General features: G+C 42.0%; 1 long non-coding RNA gene across 1 annotated transcript; it reads left to right on the top strand.

The window, feature by feature from the left end:
- The first annotated feature begins 278 nt into the window (after positions 1–278).
- On the top strand, positions 279–2,662 carry LOC125633522 (uncharacterized). Its single transcript, XR_007355638.2, has 3 exons — positions 279–664; positions 1,781–2,005; positions 2,295–2,662. It is a non-coding gene; the product is annotated as an uncharacterized LOC125633522 (long non-coding RNA).
- The last annotated feature ends 20,934 nt before the right edge of the window (positions 2,663–23,596 follow it).

The raw sequence follows: 23,596 nt of genomic DNA, 5'->3' as shown, positions 1-23,596 counted from the left end.
GTCCCTAGTCTGTAGCGGTGCATTGGATTCTTCCATCCTAAGTGCAGGACCCTGCACTTATCCTTATGAGTAGTCAGCTATAATGTTAAGGATAGTATTTATATGTTGTTTAGTTCCCTTCATACATTTTCGGAACCAACACCCTTTTCCAACGTGCATATGTAAGTTTAAAGCCCGCTACAGGTTGTACTCAAAACTGCTAGGTAGACAAATGAGGATTTTGCCATCTAATTCTAAAGAAAATGCCCCTCAGACATAATTAAATGTGCTCTCTCTCAGTTGAAGCCAAATGAATAATTCATGGGGTTTAGGCATAATCAGGCTATGTGCTTTGTGAGATTCTCAGACGTGCAAAGGTTAATTCTTTTGTTTAAAAAAATAGCTCAGATGGTTCTATCCCCAACAGAAAAATGCAGGTTGCCTAGGATACCATATTAAACAGGCAGAAAGGTTCAGGATGTGTAGACATCCCTTTACATGAAATCAAATACATTCCAAAACTTATTTAATACAATATGCTTATTTATATACAAAAAGACTTGTCTGATCAAGTCTTCTTTTAATTTTTCAAGAAAATAACAATACAAAAAGGGAGAGGAATGGGGAGACTAGAGCAGAATGAAGGTGAAGAAATGTAGCCAGCGGGAGAAGGAAAGAGAAAAAGGTAAGAAAAAGGAAAAAAGAATTAGATGCTTAGGAGGTATAAAGAAACCTGATGTAGACAAAGGTGAATTACACTGATCTGTCAGTACACATATATGTTACACATAAGGATTACAAGTTCTGATATCAATTTCCTTTTGCTGTGTATAGCCAGAAATGCCATCCAGGTGTTTTCAAAATGCTGGAGTTTATTCTGCCATTTGTTGTAGGCTTGTCTCTCCTAAGCCACCAGATCACACAGTTCAATATATCAGCTCTCTCCATGTGGTGCTGCAGCAGCCACCTATCACTGCAAAATCATTTCCTTGGCTATCAGAGAAGAATTCCTGCCTCTCTTCCAAATCAAACGGCCCTAGAGGTCTAGATCCTGATTTTCAGCCGGAGTAAATCATATAGGGAGAAATTCTCTTCTGTTGCTCCAATCACTTTTGTGCTGCTCATGCCCTAATTGACCAGCAGAAAATTCCTCCGGCATAGGCATAGCCCCTACATCAATTGTTCCCTCATCCTGCTGTGGAGGGCTTGAGGGGGTGGGGTGAACCATGCCTCCATTTGGCCAGTTCTTAAATGGTATATAGTCTCTTAGCGACTGTAATCAGTTGTCATAAATTAAAGCAGCCCCTATGCTGCTCTAATTTATGGCATCGCCAGGGTAGTTTAAGAATCAGGGAGTCCTGTTATCTCCTCCACCTCCTTCTAGAACTCAATGTGTCTTGGCACAGCAGAGAGTCTTGGACATCTTTTGTTCTTTGCTTGTACTTATATCACTCTGCATTTGCTCTGTTTAAAATCTGTGACTCTGTAGCTCTTATTTACTCTAGAAAGCCTTTGGGGGCTAGAGTTTATATGAAGGATGCAAAATAAATGTATTGTAGATAGTTGATGCATAAGAGTTGATTAGACTTACTCTCCTAATAAGAAAGTTTTCCAGAAGAGACTCATCTAGTAACCCCCTATACTAGTGCTACTAGTGATGTAAGAGCATGAGTCCCATTGAAAAATGATTGGTTAACCACCTGAGTGCTGATTCTTCTCCCATTAAAGTGAATGGGATGTGTGCCACTAAATTCAATGGGAGCTGCTGCAGGCTGTAAACATTTGTTGTTTTATAATCTAGAAACTTCACTGCAAATATTTGGACTGAAGACAGAAAAAAACCTATCCTGCAACTGGCTTTATGCGGCTGGATCAGCAAGTATGGAGCTAACTGGGGCCCCAGTGAGGAAGAAAAAAAGCTATACCTTTTTTTAAAATTGAATTAAAATCCTTTTTGATTCGAGGGACTTCACAAATGATTTTCCTTTTCCTACTAGTAAGCAGAATAAAGATGCACTAATGGAAGGTATGATTCTGCACTCTTATTCTGAAAAAGTAGTCTCTTGGGGTAACTCTTAGAGTAAGGCACTACCAAACATGCCTAAGGGTGGCAAAATCAGTAACAATTCTCAAAAGTAAAACTGTAGTCACTGGATTTGCTGGATTCTTGGAAGTACAGTTGCCTCCCAGCATTTAGACACTGGGCTGGAAATGAGAAAAACTCCTGTGTTATGCTATGGGTTCAAACTGGCAAGGTGCTGAGTATCTTTAAATGGGCCCTATATTGTTCTCCTCATGTTATTTATTTCTATCAGGTGTTATAGGATGCAAGTATCATTTAATTGCGTAACTGGAACTGTAAAGAGAGGCTGTGATTGAGCACATGATTTTAGTCATCCACAATCTGACCAACAAGGAGGAACGGTTAGAGACTGTGAAGGTAATTTGAGTGACAGTGATCACCCAAGAATTCTAAGGAAAGGAAGGAGTGAGAGCAGCAGAATAAGGTAATGGACTTCAAAAAAGCAGACTTTAACAAACTCAGAGAACGGATATGTAAGGTCCCATGAGAAGAAAATCAAATGGAAAAAGGAGCTCAGGAGAGCTGACAGTTCCTCAAGGAGACAATATGCACAACTGTGCAGAAAGGCACAACTGCAAACTATTCTGATATACAAAGAAAGGACAGGAAGAATAGTAAGAGGCCAAGATAGCTCCATCAGGAGCTCTTCTATGACCTGAAGATCAAAAGGGAATTCTACAAAAATGTGAACCTGGTTAAATTGGTAAGGAGGAGTACAAAAGAACAGTATAAGTAATTAGGGACAAAATCAGAAAGGCTGAGGCAAAAAGTGAGTTATACATGGCAAGAGACATAAAAGGCAATAAGAAGAGGTTCTATAAATACTTTAGGAGCAAGAGAAAAACAAAGGGAAGTGTAAGTATTCTACTTAGTGGAGAAAGAGAGCTAATAATGGATGGCAACAAGCAGGTTGAGGTGATTAATGCCTATTTTGTTTCAATCTTCACTAAAATAGGTTAATGATCACAAGATACTCAGCATAATTAATGACGACAACCAGGGGAAGGAATGCAAGCCAAAATAGGGAAAGAACAGATTAAGGAATATTTAAATAAATTAGCAGGGCCTGATGAAATTCATCCTAGAGTACATAAAGAACTAGCTCAGAGCCATTAGCAATTATCTTTGAGAACTCCTGGAGGATGGGAGAGGTCACAGAAGACTGGAGAAAGGTATGATGTTTGCCTATCATTAAAAAGAGGAACAAGGAGGACCCAGGGAATTATAGACCAGTCAGCCTAACTTCAATACCTGTAATGACCCTGCAGCAAATTATTAAACAATCAATTTTAAGCACCTAGAAGAAACACGGTTATAAGGAATAGTCAGCATGGATTTGTCAAGAATTAATCATGTCAAACCATCTTAATTTCCTTCTTTGATATGACTGACCTAGTGTGTGTGTGGGGGGGGGGGGAAGCAGTAGACATTGTATACCTTGATTTTTTGTAAGGCTTTTGACACAGTTCTCCATGACATTCTCACGAGCAAACTGTGGAAATGTGGTCTAGATGAATTTACTATAAGGTGGATGTATAACTGGCTGAAGGACCATGCTCAAAGAGTAGTTATCGACGGTTTGATGTCGAATTGGGTGGGCATACCTAGTGGGCCCTCCAGAGGTCAGTCCTGGGTCCACTACTATTCAATATTTTCATTAATTACTTGGATAATGAAGTAGAGAATATGCTTACAAAATTTGCAGATGATACCAATCTGGGAAGGGTTGCAATCGCTTTGGAGGATGGGTTTAAAATTCAAAATGTCCTTGACAAATTGGAGAATTGGTCTGAATTCAAAGATGAAATTCAATAAAGACAAGTCAAAGTACTTTACTTAGGAAGGAAAAATCAAATGCACAACTACAAAATGCGGAATAACTGGCTAGGTGGTAGTACTGCTAAAAAAGATCTCGGGGGTCACAGTAGACCACAAACTGAATATGAGTTGTCAATGTGATTCAGCTGCAAAAAAGGCTAATATGACTCTGTGGTGTATTAACAGGGGTGCTGTATATGGAAGATACAGGAGGTAATTGTCCCACTTTCCTCAGCACTGGTGAGGATCCAGCTGGAGTACTGTGTCCAATTCTGGGCACAAGATGGATGTGGACATATTGGGAAGAGTCCGGAGGAGACCAACAAAATGATAAAAGGTTTAGTAAACTGTCCTGTAAGGAAAGGTTGAAGAAACTGGGCATATTTAGTCTTGAGAAAAGAAGACTGAGGGGTGACTGATAAGTTTCCAATATAACAGCTCTTATAAAGAGGATAGTGATCAGTTGTTCTTCATGTCCACCAAAGGTCAACAAGAAGTTATGGTCTTAATCTGCAGCTAGGGAAATTTAGGTTACATATTAGGAAAAACTTTCAAACTACAAGGATAGTTAAGCTCTGGAATAGGCTTCCAAGGGTGGTCGTGGAGTCCCACCATTGGAAGCTTTTAAAAACAAATTGGACAAAAACCTGTCAAGGATGTCTAGGTTTACTTGGTCCTGTCACAGTGTATGGGACTGGACTTGATGACTTCTTGAGGTCCTTTCCAGCCCTACATTTCTATGATTTACTGACAAATACAAAAAAAAATTAGAATTGGATAAATTATATTTATTTTTAGTTATCCTGTTCAGTACTTTGCTTGTGTGTCCATCCACCATTTACTTTTATTACATAACTTGAAACCTCAGAACGCTCTCACTACATTTTTGTTTATATATTTCTTGCAAATTGAAGAGAACTCCTTCCAAGTGTCCACGATACATTGCTTCAATTCATTTTTGTGCTTGTAGGTTTTTTTAGTTACTGCTTTCCTCAATTCACTCCATATTCCTGTATTTGTTTCAAACGAGATGTCTGTGATGACCAAGGCAGAAATCACTTGAAGCCAAATTCACTCATGGTGTAAGGCTAGTGTAGTCAATCGTATTACACCAGCAATGAAGAACTTGGCATATGATCCTTTCCTTCAAGGTCTGAGAGTTTTTTCAATATGTATATTGGGATTTTTTCTACTGAAAACTAAAGTCTTCCGACATTCCTTCCTCTTGGGATAATATTGACGAAGTATCTTAGGTAGGGGTAGGTGATAGAATACATTTTCTGTTTTTCGCTTTTGATAACTTAAATAGTAGAAAAAAGTAATTTTCATTGACAATATATTTAATGCACTTCTGTAATTAAAGTGACCATAGGCCCCAATCTTACAACCCTGGTTTTTCATATTGTCTCATGGGAACTTCTTTTTAGACACTTGAAATGTTCCTATTTTTCATTTCATCACTGAAAATGCTTTGTCAGCTCATAACTACAAACTGTTGTTTCAAGATATATTGCTCTACTGAGTAGAAATTGCTCTGGGTTTACTAGGAACAAACAGTCCAGTGGAACAAGTGATCAGTGCACTGAACAGTGTTTTGGATTGAAGAGCAAAGCCAAATGAGTTTAGCCACTACCAAAGATGTTCTTCTGCTCAAAGTGAATGTTAACAACACTTGTTCAGTGTTGCTTGATTAAGTCATTTAAACCACTTTTTGAGGCAGGAGGAGAAATCCTCCACTTTGGGAAATATGTTTGTATTGGTGCAGAGTCAGAAACTGGCAGATGTGTTGCTAGCACATATCTCAAAAATAATGTACGTACTTTTGTCTCTTGTATATTTTATGACCTAAAAAAGTTGCCACAAAAGTGTCCAGGATTTTGATGTAGAAAATATGAGGTTGATGCTGAAATATCTAAATTGACACTAATGAAATGCAGCTGCCCAACTGTAATAAATGAAGGGAGGGGGTAGCTCCCTTTTATGGACCCAGCCAGCCAGTAACTATAAAATCCCTCTTAGTAGCTGTTCTCTAATTGCTCTACCTGTAAAGGGTTAAAAAGTCTCACTGCTATGCATAGGTAAAAGGAAGTGAGTGGGCACGTGGCCAAAAGAGCCAATGGGAAGGCTAGAATTTTTAAATATTGAACAAAGACTCCCCTTTTGTCTGTCTGTTGTTGTTCTTCAATGGAAAGGCAGACAGGGCAGCAACTATGCTGTAAGAAGGTTGGGGCCAGGTATGAAAAATCATTGGTATCATACCTAGAAACTACTCATTTGAAATCCCAGATATATAAATAGATTAGGAAATGTCTAGGAAGACACGATTTGTTTTAGCTCTTTTTATTTCTTTATGGCCTGTGGACTCCTCTGTGCTAACCCCAGGTGCTTTTGTTTTGCTTGTAACCTTTAAGCTGAACCTCATGAAAGCTATTCTTGGTGCTTAATCCTTGTAATTGCTCTTTTAAAATCTAGCAATAGCCTGAGTTCCCAGATGTATTTTCTTTCTTTTTTTTTATTAATAAAATTTACCTTTGTTAAGAACAGAATTGGATTTCTGTGTCTTGTGCAGGTTGTTAATTAGCTGGTAGCAACAGCTGATTTCCCTTTTTTCTTCCTCAGCTCTTCCCTGGAGGGGGGGTGAAAGGGCTTGAGGGTACCCCACAGGAAGGAATTCCCAAGTGCGCCTTCCTGGGCTCTCAGAGAGGTTCTGCACTTGGGTAGTGGCAGCATCTACCCATCCAAGGTCAGAGAAAAGCTGCAACCTTGGAAGTTTAATACAAGTCTGGAGAGTGGCCAGTATTAATTTTTAGAATCCTTGTGTGCCCTCACCTTCTGCACTCGAAGTGCCAGAGTGGCGAATTAGCCTTGACACCAACACTGTTAAAAGATTATAGCACCACACTATGGGCCTGGTCCTGAGTGGGGCTGAGTATTTGTCAGTCTCACTGAAGTGAACAATTGCTATTCCTGTATTTTTGCTTGTATAAATGTTGACCTTGGTGAGACAATAGTTTGGCTCACAGCCTCTGAGAGTCATATGATGTTATGCAATTAATGAATTGTGCCTTCTGCTATACATTCCAGGAGCTAGATCACTTAATTTTGTTGCATGTTCTTTATCCTTTATATTGCAGCATTGCCTGTAGGCCTCAATCAGGTCTGGCCCCCTTGGACTAGGTGCTGTATAACTGTTTAGCAAATGACAGTAGATGCCCAAAGAGCTCACAGTCTAAAAGGCAAGAAATGACAAGTGAATTAAACAAACACGAGGGGCAGGGAGAGAGGAAGGAGTGAGGATGATGGGGCAACAAATAGATTCAAAATACTTTTTTATTTAAAAAGTCTCATAACACTTTGAGGCACTGTGAAAATGAAAATTAAAGTAATTTTACGATGGATGAACAAGGCACACAGTAGGTAAAAATTGCTGAAGGTCACCAACTGAATGTGTAGCAGAGTCAAGACTAGAACCCAGAAGTCCTAACTCCAGTTCCTTATGCTAACCCTTCTGTTCAGTGACACCTAGAGAATGTGGAAATATTTGGAATTATTTTTAAAGAGCGTGAACAATTTTTTCCATGTCTGCATGTTTGTGTCTACATCTCCCATGTCACTTCTTCCCATAATTCCCCTGCAGAGCTGAGTGTGGTCCTTCAGAGTGTTTTTTCTCATTATTAATCATTTTCATATCTGAGCTGAAATATTATAGTTTAAGGGCCTGATGCCTTATTGTTGCTTACCACATTTTCATGAGTAACTGCATTTTTCTTCTGCCACAGCACTTGGTGGTAATAAATAATATACAGAATACTTTGAGTTGTCAGATACCCCAAAGCATTGTGAGAAATCATTTACTGCTTTGTGTGTGCTCTATTATAGTTTTTTGTAGCAGAGGTGAAACAGTAGGAAGGGCTGGAGAGCAAAACTTTCTTTCCCATTACTTGTACATTGACTAACATTAGCATAATACTTTGAAAAAAGGGTAGAAATTACAGCAAATAAAAATACCATGTAATCAGTTAATGCAATCTTAGGCTGAGATGATAATAACTGAAAGAATTCAAAGCCTCAAAATATTGCTTCCCTGCATTATCCTAGGCTTTCAAATCAGTAGACATGCACTACAAATGAGCACACAGGCAGGGAATGTCTTTTTAGCTTGCTCCTGGAGAGCAGTGTTACATTTTCCTCTTTTATATCACATTTTTCTCTGTCTCGGAGGAGAAAGGATAGAGATTTTTGTAAAAACTTATGAAGCTTTAGTGTTACAGGGTGGGGGGGAAGAATTATATGAACTTAAACTCCTCACTTGGAAGGGGGAAATAGACTGCAGTCTATTTCCCAACTTTTCAATTAGTGATTCAGAAAGGAATGTCACAGTTACCACTGTTCCTAATTTTAGTGTATAGATTATGTCCAAAAAAATTTGCTAAAAGAATGTAAGGGTTGCAAAGTGGAGTACTCAATAGTTCAAAAATGCCAGAATTACTGATGCCCATGGAACCTTAATTTGACTTCCTTATAAGCATATGACAGTACTTAGTTACATGATCATACTCTGTTTTTTCCACAAGTCCCCTGACTTGTTCACTGAATGAGTATGTGATGGGCTATGTACCCCACAGTTAATGAAAGAGTATACCAGAAACAGAGCAATTAGCATACCTGGATGTGGACTGGGCCCCACTGAAGATGAAGCCCAACCGAGGGAGCAGCTGGGCGGTGAGCATCAAGGGAGGAGGCTGCAGGGAGAAAGGAAAAACTCTGTGGTCCCTCTCTGGTTGGTAGAGAGTGAAGGAAAGGTCAATGTACAGTAAGCCTAGGGAGGAGATGTGCGTAAGGTCCTAAAGGAAGGCCAGGGTAGGAAGAAGTCTAGGAAGGCATTGAGGAGTCTAAGGGAGCAGATTTAGATGCTTGCCCCAGCATCCCTGGACTGGAACCCACTAGAGGGAAGGCTGTGATCCTCTGCTGGCCCACTGAAAAGGTGGTGTGGAAACACCTTGGTGCATGAGGGAGAAGGGCTGCTGAGTTTGGGCACCCAAGGAGAAAGCCTTGGAAGTGTTGCTCCCCATAAGAGCACGAGGGCAGTCCTTCAGGATCCAGGAAGGTGTGAAGAGTCTGGGTAGGGGCAAAGAGTTTTGTTTATCTGAGTTTAGTTTATTTGACTGTTTCCCTGGAAGGGGTAAGACTAAATGTGACCTGGCCAGAGCCTGAGTTACAAGAAGAGGCAGACCACCACAGGGCTGGAGCGGCTGTTGGTAGAGGCACTAGAGAAGGAGAGCGTGTTGTGCTGATGCTGGCCGTGAGAGACTGTGTCAGTAGTGAGTCTACTCATCTACAGAGTAGTTATGCAATATTTCCTATCCTCCTCATTCTGTCTGTGGTTCCAGGCCTCATTTATCTCACACCATTCTCCATATCACATGAAAACAGATTAACTTCCCAGTGCCTATGATGTTCTGACTATAGACTTTGAGTGCTTGTCATAAATATAAAGGGAAGGGTAAACCCCTTTAAAATCCCTACTGGCCAGAGGAAAAATCCTCTTACCTGTAAAGGGTTAAGAAGCTAAAGGTAACCTCAGTGGCACCTGACCAAAATGACCAATGAGGAGACAAGATACTTTCAAAAGCTGGGAGGAGGGAGAAAAACAAAGGGTCTGTGTCTGTCTGTATGCTGCTTTGGCCGGGGACAGAACAGGAATGGAGTCTTAGAACTTAGTAAGTAATCTAGCTAGGTATGTGTTAGATTATGATTTCTTTAAATGGCTGAGAAAATAGCTGTGCTGAATAGAATGACTATTCCTGTCTGTGTGTCTTTTTTGTAACTTAAGGTTTTGCCTAGAGGGATTCTCTATGTTTTGAATCTAATTACCCTGTAAGGTATTTACCATCCTGATTTTACAGAGGTGATTCCTTTACTTCTATTAAAAGTCTTCTTGTAAGAAAACTGAATGCTTTTTCATTGTTCTAAGATCCAAGGGTTTGGGTCTGTGGTCACCTATGCAAATTGGTGAGGATTTTTACCAAACCTTCCCCAGGAAGTGGGGTGCAAGGGTTGGGAGGATTTGGGGGGGAAAGACGTGTCCAAACTACGTTTCCCAGTAAACCCAGATAAAGTTTGGTGGTGGCAGTGGAAATCCAAGGGTAAAATAATTTTATACCTTGCGAAGTTTTAACCTAAGCTGGTAAAAGTAAGCTTAGGAGGTTTTCATGCAGGTTCCCACATCTGTACCCTAGAGTTCAGAGTGGGGAAGGAACCTTGACAGTGCTCCACAAATATTAGTGAAGTTATGTTCACAACAACCCTGTGTGATTAGGTGGTGGTATTATTATTCCCATTTTACAGCTGGGAAACTGAGACACAGGAAGCTGGGATTCACAAGGAGGACTAGAAGTCCACCCAGTGGACTTCTCAATCCAGTGTATAGGGAGTCTTGGCATTTAACTATGCATGGAGAGAGTTCGGCACCTAAAAATGGGATCTACGAAAGTCAGCACTCTGAGCAGGGAGCTGCCTAAGCTAACTAGTAGGCAATGCTGAGGAGAGGGGTGTGGCCTAAAGCTCCCTTCCCTCTCAAAGGGATCTAGGTGCCTAACTCTAAATTTCCAGTTGCGAACCCTCTCCTGCAGTTAGGTCCTTAGGCCATGTCAGTCCTTTTTCAAGAAAAACTGAGAAGGAGAAACCACCTCCCTTATAGCTCTTAGCACAATGGATGACACCCTCATCTAGCTCAATTCCCATCTCTGCTTGCTGTGGAGAAGGGATTTGAACTTGGGGCTTCCATCTCTCCACTAACCACTGGGCTATGGGGGTACTTTGGGGCAGAGCTCTCCCAAGATCTTTTAGTGAAGCTGTTCTGCTTTGTATAACTGTGTGTTGAGCCAGGGAGAGAAATAGAATGAATTTATAGTCCAGAAAAAAGTAGTGTATGATCATGTAACTAAGGACTATCATAACACACACCCACAAGGGGGTCAAATTAGAGATGCACTGCAACCTTATTTCTGGCATGTCCTAACTCGTGAGTTCTTTACTTTGCAACCTTGATGTGCTTTTAACAGCTGTTTTTTATTCTGATGTAATTTCCTAACTTTCATATTTATTTTATTTTTATCGTGTAGAACCATATTGACCTCCAGTTTAGGTAATCGGCTCTTTATATCTACAGCTCTTTATATCTACATCAGACCTCTGCCACTTGTGCTAATATAGCAACTGGCAGCAGGAACAGGATGGTTAGCCTCTGTGTAGTCCATCCCGTAGAGTGGGAGGAGGCACATAGTCTGCCAATAAAACAACAAGGAGTCCAGTGGCACCTTGAAGACTAACGGATTTATCTGGGCATAAGCTTTCATGGGTAAAAAACCACTTCTTCAGATGCATGGAGTAAAAATTACAGATGCAGGCATCATATAATGACACATGAAGAGAAGGGAGTTACCTCACAAGTGGAGAACTAGTGTTGACAGGGCCAATTCCATCAGGGTGGATGTAGCCCAATCCCAAAAATAGATGAGGAGGTGTCAATTTCAGGAAAGGCAAAGCTGCTTTTGTAATGAGCCAGGCACCCCCAGTCCCTATTCAAGCCCAAATTAATGGTGTTAAATTTGCAAATGAATTTTAGTTCTGCTGTTTCTCTTTGAAGTCTGTTTCTGAAGTTTTTTTGTTCAAGTATAGCTACTTTTAAATCTGATATAGAATGTCCAGGAAGATAGAAGTATTCTCCCACTGGCTTATGTATGTTACCATTCCTGATGTCCGATTTGTGCCCATTTATTCTTTTACGTAGGGACTGTCCAGTCTGGCCAATGTACATGGCAAAGGGGCATTGCTGGCACATGATGGCATATATCACATTAATAGACCTGCAGGTGAATGAACCTCTGATGGTATGGCTGATGTGGTTGGGTGCTCTGATGGTGTCACTAGAGTAGATATGGGAACAGAGTAGGCAATGGGTTTGTTACAGGGATTGGTTCCTGGGTTAGTGTTTTTGTTGTGTGGTGTGTGGTTGCTGGTGAGTATTTGCTTCAGGTTGGGGGGCTGTCTGTAAGCAAGGACTGGCCTGCCTCCCAAGGTCTGTAAGAGTGAGGGATCATTTTCCAGGATAGGTTGTAGATCGTTGATAATGTGATGGAGAGGTTTTAGCTGGGTGCTGTATGTGATGGCCAGTGGTGTTCTGTTATTTTCCTTTTTGGCCCTGTCCTGTAGTAGGTGATTTCTGGGTACCTGTATCGCTCTGTCAATCTGTTTCCTCACTTCCACAGGTGGGTATTGTAGTTTTAAGAATGCTTCATGAAGATCTTATAGGTGTTTGTCTGAGGAATTGGAGCAAATTTGGTTGTATCTTATGTGTCCTGGATGGAAGCTGGAGGCATGTAGATAAGTATAGCAGTCAGTAGGTTTCTGATATAGGGTTTTGTTTATGTGACCATCACTTATTTGCACTGTAGTGTCCAGGAAGTGGATCTCTTGTGTGGACTGGTCCAGGCTGAGGTTGATGGTGGGGTGGAAACTGAAGAATTCCACCTGTATTTCAACAAGGGCCTCCTTTCGGTGGGTCCATATGATGAAGATGTCATCAATGTGGCGCAAGTAGAGTAGGGGCATTAGGGGATGAGAGCTGAGGAAGTGTTGTTCTAAATCAGCCATCAAAATGTTGGCATACTGTGGGGCCATGCGGGTACCCATAGCAGTGCCACTGACTTGAAGGTGTAAGTTGTCCCCAAATCTGAAAATGGTTGTGGGTGAGGACAAAGTCACAAAGCTCAGCCACTAGGTGTGCCATGGCCTCATCGGGGATACTGTCCTTGACAGCTTATAGTCCATCCTCATGTGGAATACTGGTGTAAAGAGCTTCAACATCCATGGTGGCCAGGATGGTGTTTTCAGGAAGATCATCAATGCACTGTAGTTTCCTCAGGAAGTCGGTGGTGTCTCAAAGACAGCTAGGAGTGCTGGTAGCATAGGGTCTGAGAAGAGAGTCCAAATAGCCAGATAATCTTGCTGTAAGAGTGCTGATGCCTGAGATGATGGGGCATCCAATAGGTGTCACAGCTATTTGCTAATGGTAGGGAACTCCCAGGTTCAATTCCAGGATCAGGAATAGAGTGTGTTCTAATGGTTATAGAACCTTATGCCCCAGCCTGCCGTTTCTCCTCCTATCACTGCACCCTGGGTCCAGCTTCTCTCCTTATCACTATCTGGTTCCTGCAACCTCCTCATCCATCCCCACCCCCAATTCCTCACCTCTCTGCATTCAAATCAGGCCTTTTTTCTCCTCTTCCTTGCAGCTTGGGTGCCAGCAGGGGGAATATTGAGTACAAGAGAGACAGCTTCTCTGCTCTCAGTTTCAGTGCCTAACACCGAAGTGGCCCCTGACTTCCACTAGGAGCAATTGTAAGTAAAGACCTGTTCCCTCCTTGTAGCCCTTCCACGAAGCAAGCTTAGTCACTCTGTGGGGATTGCTCAAGCAGAGACCAGTTAGCATGTAGGAGCTGTGCAAAGGTGGTACTCTGTGCAGACGGAATCATAAGAGAATTTGTTGCCATACTCTAACAAGTCTCTACTGAGCATCTGCAAACTGAGGGTTTTTTACAAAGGCTTAAATTTGGATAGATTTTCATCAGATTATGCAACCAGGGGTGGGGTTGGGTCACTAGTGGTGGGCTGGAGAGTGAGCCTGCCCTGGACTCTCCTGTCAGAAGTGGCTCCTGTCCTGTGGTGCTGAATCTGGCTCCTCACTCTAGGAGATGCAACCCAGTACATGGGGTTGCAGCACCACTCAGGTTTGCCCTGGCTTCCCCTCTGTCGTGACTACATTTAATCTAGACCACATTTTTCTAGTTTGCTTTGAGACTGTCACGTGAAACTGTGCCAAAAGCCTTACTAAAATCAAGATATATCATATCTACAGCTTCCTCCCTATTCACTAGGCCAGTAACCCTGTCATAGAAGAAAACTAGATTGGTTTGGCATGATCTGTTCTTGACAAATCCATGCTATTATTAAATCCCTATTATCCTCTAGGTGATTACAAATTAATTGCTTAATTTGTTCTGGAATTTTCCAAGTATCGAAATTAGGTTGACTAGTGTATAATTCTGTGGCTTCCCTTTGTTCCTCTTTTACTATGTTTATTCCTCTCCAGTCCTCTGGGACCCCGCCCATCCTCCATGAGTTCTCAAAGATAACTGCTGACATTTCTGAGATTGTTTCAGCTAGTTCCTCAAGTACGCCAGGGTGAAATTCATCAGACCCTACTGACTTAAATATTTAACATGTTCTTTCCCTAATCTGTCTTGCATTTCTAGCTCCTGTTCATAATAATTGTGTTGAGTATTTGATCACAATTTACCTTTTTTAGTGAATGAAGACTGAAACACAATAGGCATTAACCACCTCAGCCTTCTTGATGCCATCCATTATTAGCTCCCCTTCCCCGCTAAGTAAAGGACTTACACTTTCTTTTGGTTTTCTCTTGCTCCTAATATATTTATAGAACATCTTCTTATTGCCTTTTATGTCCCTTGCTAGAGGTAACTTATTTTATATCTTAGCCTTTCTGATTTTGTCCCTAAATGCTTGTGCTGTTGATTTGTTTTCATCCTCAGCAATTTGTCCATGTTTCCACTTTTTGTAGGATTCCTCTTTGATTTGCATGTAATCAAAGATCTCCTGATGGAGCCATGTTGGTCTCTTACTATTTATCCTATCTTTCCTTAGCACAGGGATAGTCTGCTGTTGTGCCTTTAATATTGTCTCTTTGAGAAACTGCCAGTTCTCCAGAACTCCTTTTTCACATAGTTTTTTTTTTTTCCCCCATGGGACCTTACCTACCAGTTCTTCTTCAAGTAATATCCCTATGGGTGTTCCACTGAAGGAAGTGCATGCGCCCATGCACTCTTGACTGTTGATTTATGTTAGCAGTGTTTGTGGTCTGTCTGCAAACTATACAACCTTCTATTCCAGAGTGAGCGTATATAGAGACTAGCGAACCTGCTGCCGCTCCAGTTCCTTCTCAGCCACCGGTGGCTTGAGATGGAGCAACTGCAGCATCTACTGCTTCCTAGAAGCTTCTGCTGTTGCCTTTTGATTTTTAATTTTTTAAAATTTGTTTAAATTGTTTAATTTTGGCACACATTTATGCTTAAGACACCTCCCCCCACCACCCCTCCACTTTCCAGCTGGGACCAGTTGCTTGACCCTTTTGCTCAGCAGCCTAGCTTCTGGGGTATGGCAAAGTCCCCAAGATTCAAAGCCTGCAAGACGTACCCGAGGCTTTTCCCACCAGAGTGACAGGCACTCCAGCTGTCTCCGGTGAAGACTTTTACACCCCTGCCAAGTGCAAGGTTTGCACAGGGTCTAAAAGCAGGTCTCACAAGGAAAAAGAGGTGAGATTGAAGCTCCTTCTGATGTAGCACTCCCTAAGGTCCGGGGGAGCTCAGTCTCTCCCATTCCTCCTGAACTTTGGCCTCTTCCACTCAGGCCATCCCAGTAATGTAGGCTGCCTCAGAGATGAGGTGCTCTTAGGAAAAAAGACTCTAGAAGAAGGGGTCAGTCACCTTGTAGAGCTAACTCCAGGGAGACCTCATGTCCCAAAATAGGTACCACCGAGGCTCTAAGAGACCCCAGCAACAAGGTGTCAGTACGCCTATGAAGATATTCCGCCCCGATAAGTCTGCCAGTAAGCAGTGCCAAAGGCACCGTACACAGTATCGTCTACCTAGACTTCCAGGCATCGAGCCTATATTGCTCTGCTCTGCATATTGACATCTTCTAGTGCTGATTGTTCCCTCTTACTTCTTGGATCTTTATGGTTAGCCAGCTGGATGTTCACCATCTGTTGACTTTGGAGGCTGGTCTGCTTGGTATACTGTCTCTTTTGTTTATTGGTCTATCTACATTTTAACTATGGATTTAATCCCAGATGTTATACTGTTATCCCAATGCCACCTAATAAAGTAGGTGACCATTGTTTATATCATACTGTATAATTATTTACAATTCTTGCTGGGCTTACAAGTCTTGCTGAGGCTTCTGTAAATCTCATTGTTTTTAAAGGTCCTTTGGCTGCTTTTAAAGGTCCACTTGATACTGCTGACAGTGCTTTAAAATCTGACCATTATTTCCCAGGAGGGGAACCAAATTCAAATGACCACTTCCAAACCCACTTTTATGGTTTTATTTGGGGTTAGTTTAAAAATGTTTTCTGGTATGGAAACAGCTGAAAATTGCTAAAACTGCAGTGATAACCTTGCTAATCTCAGGACACTTCTGTCATTTGGAGCTGAAGGGTAAAATTTTCAAAAGCAGATTTTTTAAAATTTGAGACAAGCTCCTAAGAGATGTAGATACCTAAGTCCAGCATTCAGCTGCCACTGACATTCACAAAACCACTGCTAAGCTGCTGCCTAACCCTGTAGGTGCTTAAAGTCTCCTAGGTGCCTAAGTTTCTCCTGGTGGGCATGCACAAAGCTTTCTAAATCCTGATCCCACCCCATGCCGAATGAGCCACTTGGAGCCCTTGCTCATGCTTAGCCCCTGCTACTATTCTCAAAGTAGGCATTTTCTCACATGTGGGACCCGATCTGGTAGCTGTGCTCAGAGCATGCCTAACCAGCACAAAAGACAGCGGGGGTGAGCAGGTCAGGCTCACAGTGTCTGTGTCCCACCCAAAATACCCACTTGCTTAGTGGTTAAGGTATTCACCTGATATCTGGAAAGGCCAAAGTTGAACCCAGACTCTGCTTGCTTTGGAGTAGGGACTTCAACCTTTGTCTCCTACATTCCAGGAGTGTGCCCTAACCACCAGGCTATTGAGTCTGCTCAGCTGGGGCTTTTTCAATCTCTCCTGTTGAAGCTGTTTCATTGTGTATAAATATTAATTGGAGCAGTGAGTTGAACCTGATGCTCCTACATGCTAGGTGAGTGTCCTAATCACTATGAGTCAGCCTCTTACCTTTTCTTTCTCTAGCCCAATGAATAATTAATGCAAAGTGGATCAGCTCCAGCAGGAGAGATTTAAACCCCCACTCCCATTATACCCAATAGCCTTGATGGTTGGGGCACGTCCCTAGGATATGGTAAGCGGAGTTCAAGTTCCTATGCTGAATCAGACAGAACAAGAATTTGAAAACCGGTTTCCCCTATGAGTGCAATAACCCCATGGCTAGTGGCTATAACAGGGCGTGGGGCTTCCTCTCTGCCTTTTTTTGCGAGAAAGCGCTGATCTTGACCAGGTGCCTATCTCCAGAAAGGGATTTGTGGCTTTTCATCCCAAGCATAGATAGATGCCTGACTGAAGGTGCCTAAGGTCCAGATCTGTGGGAATTAGACACCTGTAGACCTGTAGACCTGGATTCTAAGTCCTTCCCCTTTCCTTGATATTCACTGTTGGCTGGATTAGGTGGCTTCCTGCTCAGTTTGCTGGCTTGTGAGAATCCCTGTTAAGCACTCAACTCTCCCCACACAATGCACAAGGAGCTTGGGTGCCGAGCTTGGGGCTGTGAATTCCAGGAGGCATCAGGGTGCCTGCAAGTTAGGCTGAATCTTGCAATGCAAAAGTGACTTAGGTGCTTTGGGAAGCTTTATGTGAAATCTCATGAATACAATTTGTCATATTTCAGTGCAGTTGAACCTGAATTCTGAACCCTTTTGTCTGCACCTGCACTGAATCTGAACACCTCAACCTGCCTGTACTTCACATACTACTTCCTTGCCCTTCGAATGGGTCTCTTAATGGCAAAGTTTTAGGTGTGTTTTGGGAATAGTACTATGTGGGGCTGTGCAGGAGATTTGGGTTCTCTTTCCCAGCCTGAATTTCTGGCTCCCCACTTCCACAACATTGTATGAGCTCCTGATTAAAGGACGTAATTGGGTCCAGACGTCTCATCTCACTTGACTTATACGACCTTTGAACCCAGACTGCCTGTAGCTTGTTTTAATCTTCCTTCAGTAGGTTTCAAAGATAATCCTAGTATGATTCTGAACATCAACAAATATTCGTTGGGTGCATTTTATATTAAATAAAACATTTGTATGTGGCAATGTTCAGTTCCCCAGTATCTTATCCACGGAGGAAAGAGAGGATGGTTCATTGGGAGAATGAGTAAGGCCATAGAAACAGCAAGAGATTTTGATAGCTTCAGAGTAAACATGCAAACAAAGTGTTAAATGAGTATAGCACTTTTCATAGTTTCCTTGCATTGTGTTTTATATGTTTGAATACTTGTTGGAAAAAATATTTTCTATGCAAAATGTCCTCCTACATGTTTATGTTTACAGTTTATTAAATATCTTAGCAGTAAGGACTTTACAGTTCTCTTTTACACTTACAATTTGATTTCCAGACAGTTGTGTGGAAGTACTGTAGGACTGATAACAGATGACTCCGTCAATTGGAATACAAATTGCTTTAGTCCATTTGCAGACTGCAATCCTTTTCATTAATATAACATTTTTCAACTTAGTAACATCATACCTCAGAAATAAAACCTTTTGTTTTTTAGCAGCTGATAGATTTTTGGCCAGAGCTGTGACATATGTACGCAATGATACATAGCAAGGCATGCATTTAGAGATGATCAAATTTCTTAGGTCATCTGTGATCCAGATAAACACCAAGAAGAAAAAAAGATCTCTGTCGTATGCCTGGGATGTTCCATTTAATTTCCACTGAGTCCGTGTGGATCCTAGTGACATGAGAGAGGGAGAATCAATAGAATCAAAGATAAATTTAATGCCATGGGACAACAACTAAAGACAGAGCCAATGCAAGCTAACTTCTTGGAAGTCCATCTGGTGCCAAGTACAGGTGAAGAACAGAGAAGGCTGCGACTAGAGACCACCCAATGGGTGTGGATGGTATAGAACAGAGATTCTCACAACAAATGTTTTGGTGGCTTCAGAGTGCTGCCACCAACTCTTGCTGGTGGCCTCTCCTACAATTTTTCCTAAAATACTTAATTAACTGTAGGAAAAACAAATAAATAAGCACATATACGTGACCAAATCACTGTAATGTCTGTATGTAGTAGGAAGGCAGTAGGACATAGAGCTCCCCATTCAGCACATCCAGCCTTCGTTCCTATTCTTGTGCTTGGAGCGTGTCACAGAGCAGAAGCCCCTCACCCTTGTAGGGAGCTGCCAAGCCCTGCAGCAGCCCAAAGGTGTGGTAGCCACAGCAACTGTAAACAGCCAGTGCGGCCCCAGGTAGGGAAGAGCCAACCTGACTCTCTCTCCCTGCCTCCTGCAGCTCCGATGTGCCAATTCGAAGTTTAAAAACCTCCCCCGTGCCTTTTCGCACACACATCAGTTTTCAAAATCAGGCTGGGATTTTCAAAGCAGCATTAGGGAATCTGAAGACCAAATATCCATGAAATTCAGTTGGAGCTGGGCACCTAGCTCTCAGGCTCTTTTGAATATCTCAGCTCTAATGACTGCCGTTCTATTATTCCAAAACACAATTTCACTCAGTAAAATTCATCTCAGCTTGGGAAACAAATGTTGTTCTATATTTGTTGCTAACCATAACTCTTGCCAGACCTCTGCATTCACTGAATGTCTGTGTTATCAGAAGGAAACAAAAATGTTAGGTTTCATTTTTAGGTTTCTGCTTGTCCTTTAAATGGCATCATATGTGAGAAAGCAGAGCAGCTGTTTGTGTGTAAAGCTCACGCACACATTTCTATAAATAGGATTTAGCTGGTATCCCCTGATGATTTTGAGCCAGATCAATACGTGAAGAAAACTAGGATGCCTGAAACATAATGAAATGTTTAATATTCCCTCCACCAGGACTGGAAAAAACAAGTTAGTAAGTGACATGAATGACTATTAGATATGGGCCAAAGCTACAAAATTCAATCTGGGTAATGAAACCCCTACAAATTTTGGGGATGGGGCCCCATATTTAATAAATATATAAGGCCACATTTTTAAGTATGAGAGCCTGAAGCTTGGCAACTGAATCTTAAATCAAAGTGGCCTGAGGCCCAAAAGTGTTGCGCACCCACAGATCCCAGTGAAGTTAATGAGAATTGCAGGTGTTCAGCAGCTTTAAAAAAAATCATACCACTTTGCTTTAGGGCCTCAGTATTTAGGAGACTAATATTAGGCACCCAGGTCTGAACATTTTGGCCTAAGTAAACAGAGATAAAATAGTCCCCTCACAAGGAAAAATGAGAATGTAAAATGCAATGGAAATAGGTGGCTTGATTTTCCTCTTATTTACCCTAGTGACTCCATGTGACAGAGTGCTGGGAATCAATAGCTAAGACAGCACTCTGATCACTTAAACACTAATTAACTCCCCCAGGGTGGACTGACAGTATCCAATTAGCAGATTAGTATGGGCTGGGGAGGCCAGAGAGCTAATTAGCCCATTAACAGAAAGTGTAGAAGCAGGCACAGGAAAAAACACTGCTGGTGGTATACGGAGCCTTAATCAGACCATTTATTGGCTATGGCTGCCAAATTTTTAGATCAGCATCAAAATCAGAACTGAAAAAAATTGATTTAAAACATGCTCAGGCATGACGAATTGTGTGCAGTGCATTTATTACAACACCTATATGCACAGTACAGATAGCTGCTAGTGACACGCCATTTACACTACGAATGAAACTACTGGACCTAACTTTCTCGGCCAAAGTTAATGGGAACTGCAATGATGAAAGTACCAAAAAAATATAAGAGGATTGGTGGGAATTCAAGAGGTGAACTATAGCACACAATGTGAGAACTCCACATGCTGTTTGAGTTAAAGTGTGGTTGCAGAAGTTGAAAGACAAGGAAGAGCTGAATTAGGTCAAAACTTTTAGTCTTGGGGAAATTAGTTATGGATGGAAAGTTGTATGTCGAAACGTGTTTAGAGTTATTCTCTAAATTTAAAGGTAAAAAAGATACTAGGTATTAAAAAAGAAGTATGCTAGTATATAAATGAAAAGTGGAGTCGGTTTTGCCAAATATATAGAGATGAGTCCAAAAAAAGAAAAAACAGGAAGACTAGGGACAGCATATTGTATACCAAAATTGAGAATTAGTACATCTAAGAGAATATCTGATTATGTAGCTGTCATGATAGCTGAACTAGTAGCAGTAATGCTAGCACTAAATTGGATCTGAGATGTCCACCCAGCAGTGACAGTCATTTTTTCAGATTCTATCTCAAGCCTTATGGTTATAAAAAAGGGTGTCTCAGAATGTAGAAGTCATTTAATCAATTAAACTATATTTCTAATAACAGAGTTAGTACAGATGAGGATACATGTCGCATTAGCTTGGATCCCAGTGCATTTGGGGATAATAGGGAATGAAATGACACGTAAAGCAGCTAAAAACACTGTGAGAAATGGAGGCATTGATAGAGAAATACCCTTTTATTAACAAGAACTCAAAAGCTTTCTACAGATCGATTTAAAAGAGGAATGGCAAAAAAATTAGTTTAACAGAAAAAAAAGGAAGAAGATTTTTTGAATTGTGCCCTAGAGTTGAGCATAACGACATACTTCATGGCCTGGAGAGGATTAATGAAGTGCTTTATTTTAGAGTACTAACTGGCGTAAACAAAAACCTTTTTCAAATAACTAGATACAAAGATGGACTCTGCACTCTGTAAGGTGGAAGAAACAATTGATCACCTTGATGGGAATGTAAGGGCTGTGATTTAAAAAAGGGAAAAGCTTTCTGAGGAATTCAAATGTCTTAAGGTAACAAAAATTACATTGTGTTATTTAGTGAAATCATCAGGGCAAAAGGGTATTATTAAAAAGGCCTTGTTACATGACCTGAAAGACACAGGGCAGAGAGAGAGGACATAAACCGCTACATATTGAGGAATTGTAGCTGGTGGCAGCTATAGACTATTCAGTCAAACCTACTTCAACACGAAAAAAAAACAAAACCAAGGCACAGGAAGGAAGTGATGGGGAGAGAGAGACTAGTGGACCCAGAACCCAGACAGATCTCTGGGTGGAGAGCTCTCTTCCCTCTCCTCTCCTCAGCAGAGGGCTGAGGAGAAACTAGTGCTGTAAATGATGTGCTATATGGGTCAGTAGAGGTGATTGGAAGAGCAATGGTCCATGGTATTGTTTAACCCTGAAAGATCTCCGAATAGCCTGTGTAAACAGAGGAGAAGACAGGAGAGGGACTTTGCCCTACCGTACTCCAATAGTCAGTAGATTTATACCAGTATAAAGCAAATGTAAGAGAGAGGAGAATCAGACCCAGAGTGTGTACGTCTGACTTCAAATCTGAAACAGATTAAAGTGTAAAAGGAGGAATAAATTCACAGAGGGGGCATGTTAGAGATCAGCAGAAATAACCTTTGCAGTGGGGTCACATCTTACGCAGGGGTAAGGTTCTAAAGTCAGCACGTAAGGCGAAAATCGCGTATAGTCAAAATTACCCTTGAAAATCCCTTAAATCGCCCATAAAGTACAGTATACAGGGTTGTATACACATGGTTTTGTGTATACAACCCTGTACTTAATATGTATAAATGTATAATGTATACAGTAATGTACAGTATATAAAGAGTACATATGCAAAATATAATTTTACAGTACTGTATTTTTAATTACAGGCAGAGGTGAAAGCCGGTACACCCCGGTACGGTGTACCAGCAAGAGCCGGTGCTCCATACTGGGGTGGATCAGCTTCCCCATGCGCAATTTAAAGGGCCTGCAGCTCCCAGCAGCAGCTGGAGCCCCCAGCCCTTTAAATTGCTGCCAGAGCCCTGGGGTAGTGGTGGTGTGCTTTGGGTGGTGATTTAAAGGGCTTGGGGTGGTAGTGGCGGCCGAGCCCTGGGCCCTTTAAATCATCCCCGGAGCCCCACCGCCGCTTCCCCAGGGCTCCGGCAAACTCCAGGGATGATTTAAAGGGCCCGGGGTGGTAGTGGTGGCCGGAGCCCCATCCCCGGAGCCCTGCTGCCAGAGCCCTGAGTAAGCAGCAGCGGGGCTCCAGGGACAATTTAAAGGGCCCAGGGCTCTGGCTGCCGTTACCGCCCCGGGCCCTTTAAACTGCTGCCAGAGCCCCCAGCTTCCGCTGTTACCCCAGAGAGAAGGAAGGAGGCACTTGCCGGTACAGGGTGGGCCAGGGCTGGCTCTGACCTCCCCCAGCCCCGCCCCTTCCAGGTAAGTAAGTCCCTAGACTTACTTTCACCCCTGATTACAGGAGGTAATTACAGGGAGGTGATTACAGGGGGTCATCAGGGCTTGATGTCAATCCAGGAGACGGAGGTGACGGAGAGCCTGGGTGACTGAGAGCGAGTCGTAGACCAAGTGGTTGGCTCTGGTTCAGCTCGAGAAGTTGATTGCGTAGGCTCATCTGCTGCTGGTTTTTTTTCCTTGAAAAACGTGGTGATCAGCAACTGTTGCTGTTGTCTCTTGAGCTGCTCAAACATTTCTTGATACGGTCTCAACTCGTCCGTAATACTACGTGTGATTTTGAAGCTTCGTTTCATAGAGAGATCATATTCCAAAATTAAATCATTCAAGTGTTTCACTGCTTGGAACACTTCAGCAAATTTATGAAGATTTCAACTTGCTGGCTCTTCCTGTTCGTCATCATCATCTTCGTCTTCTGTAGACAATTTTATCAGTTCCTCTAACTCTTCGTTTGTCAATGTTTCTCTATGGCTCTCAATTAATTCTTCAATTTCTTCCTCAAGGATGTCGACGAAACCATCACCAACCACTTGCCTGGCCACCT

This window comes from Caretta caretta, chromosome 3 (genome assembly GCF_965140235.1).
Source record: "Caretta caretta isolate rCarCar2 chromosome 3, rCarCar1.hap1, whole genome shotgun sequence".
Taxonomy (NCBI): Eukaryota; Metazoa; Chordata; order Testudines; family Cheloniidae; genus Caretta; species Caretta caretta.
The sequence above is the reverse complement of the archived record's forward strand: the minus strand, read 5'-3'. Positions and strand labels throughout refer to the sequence as shown.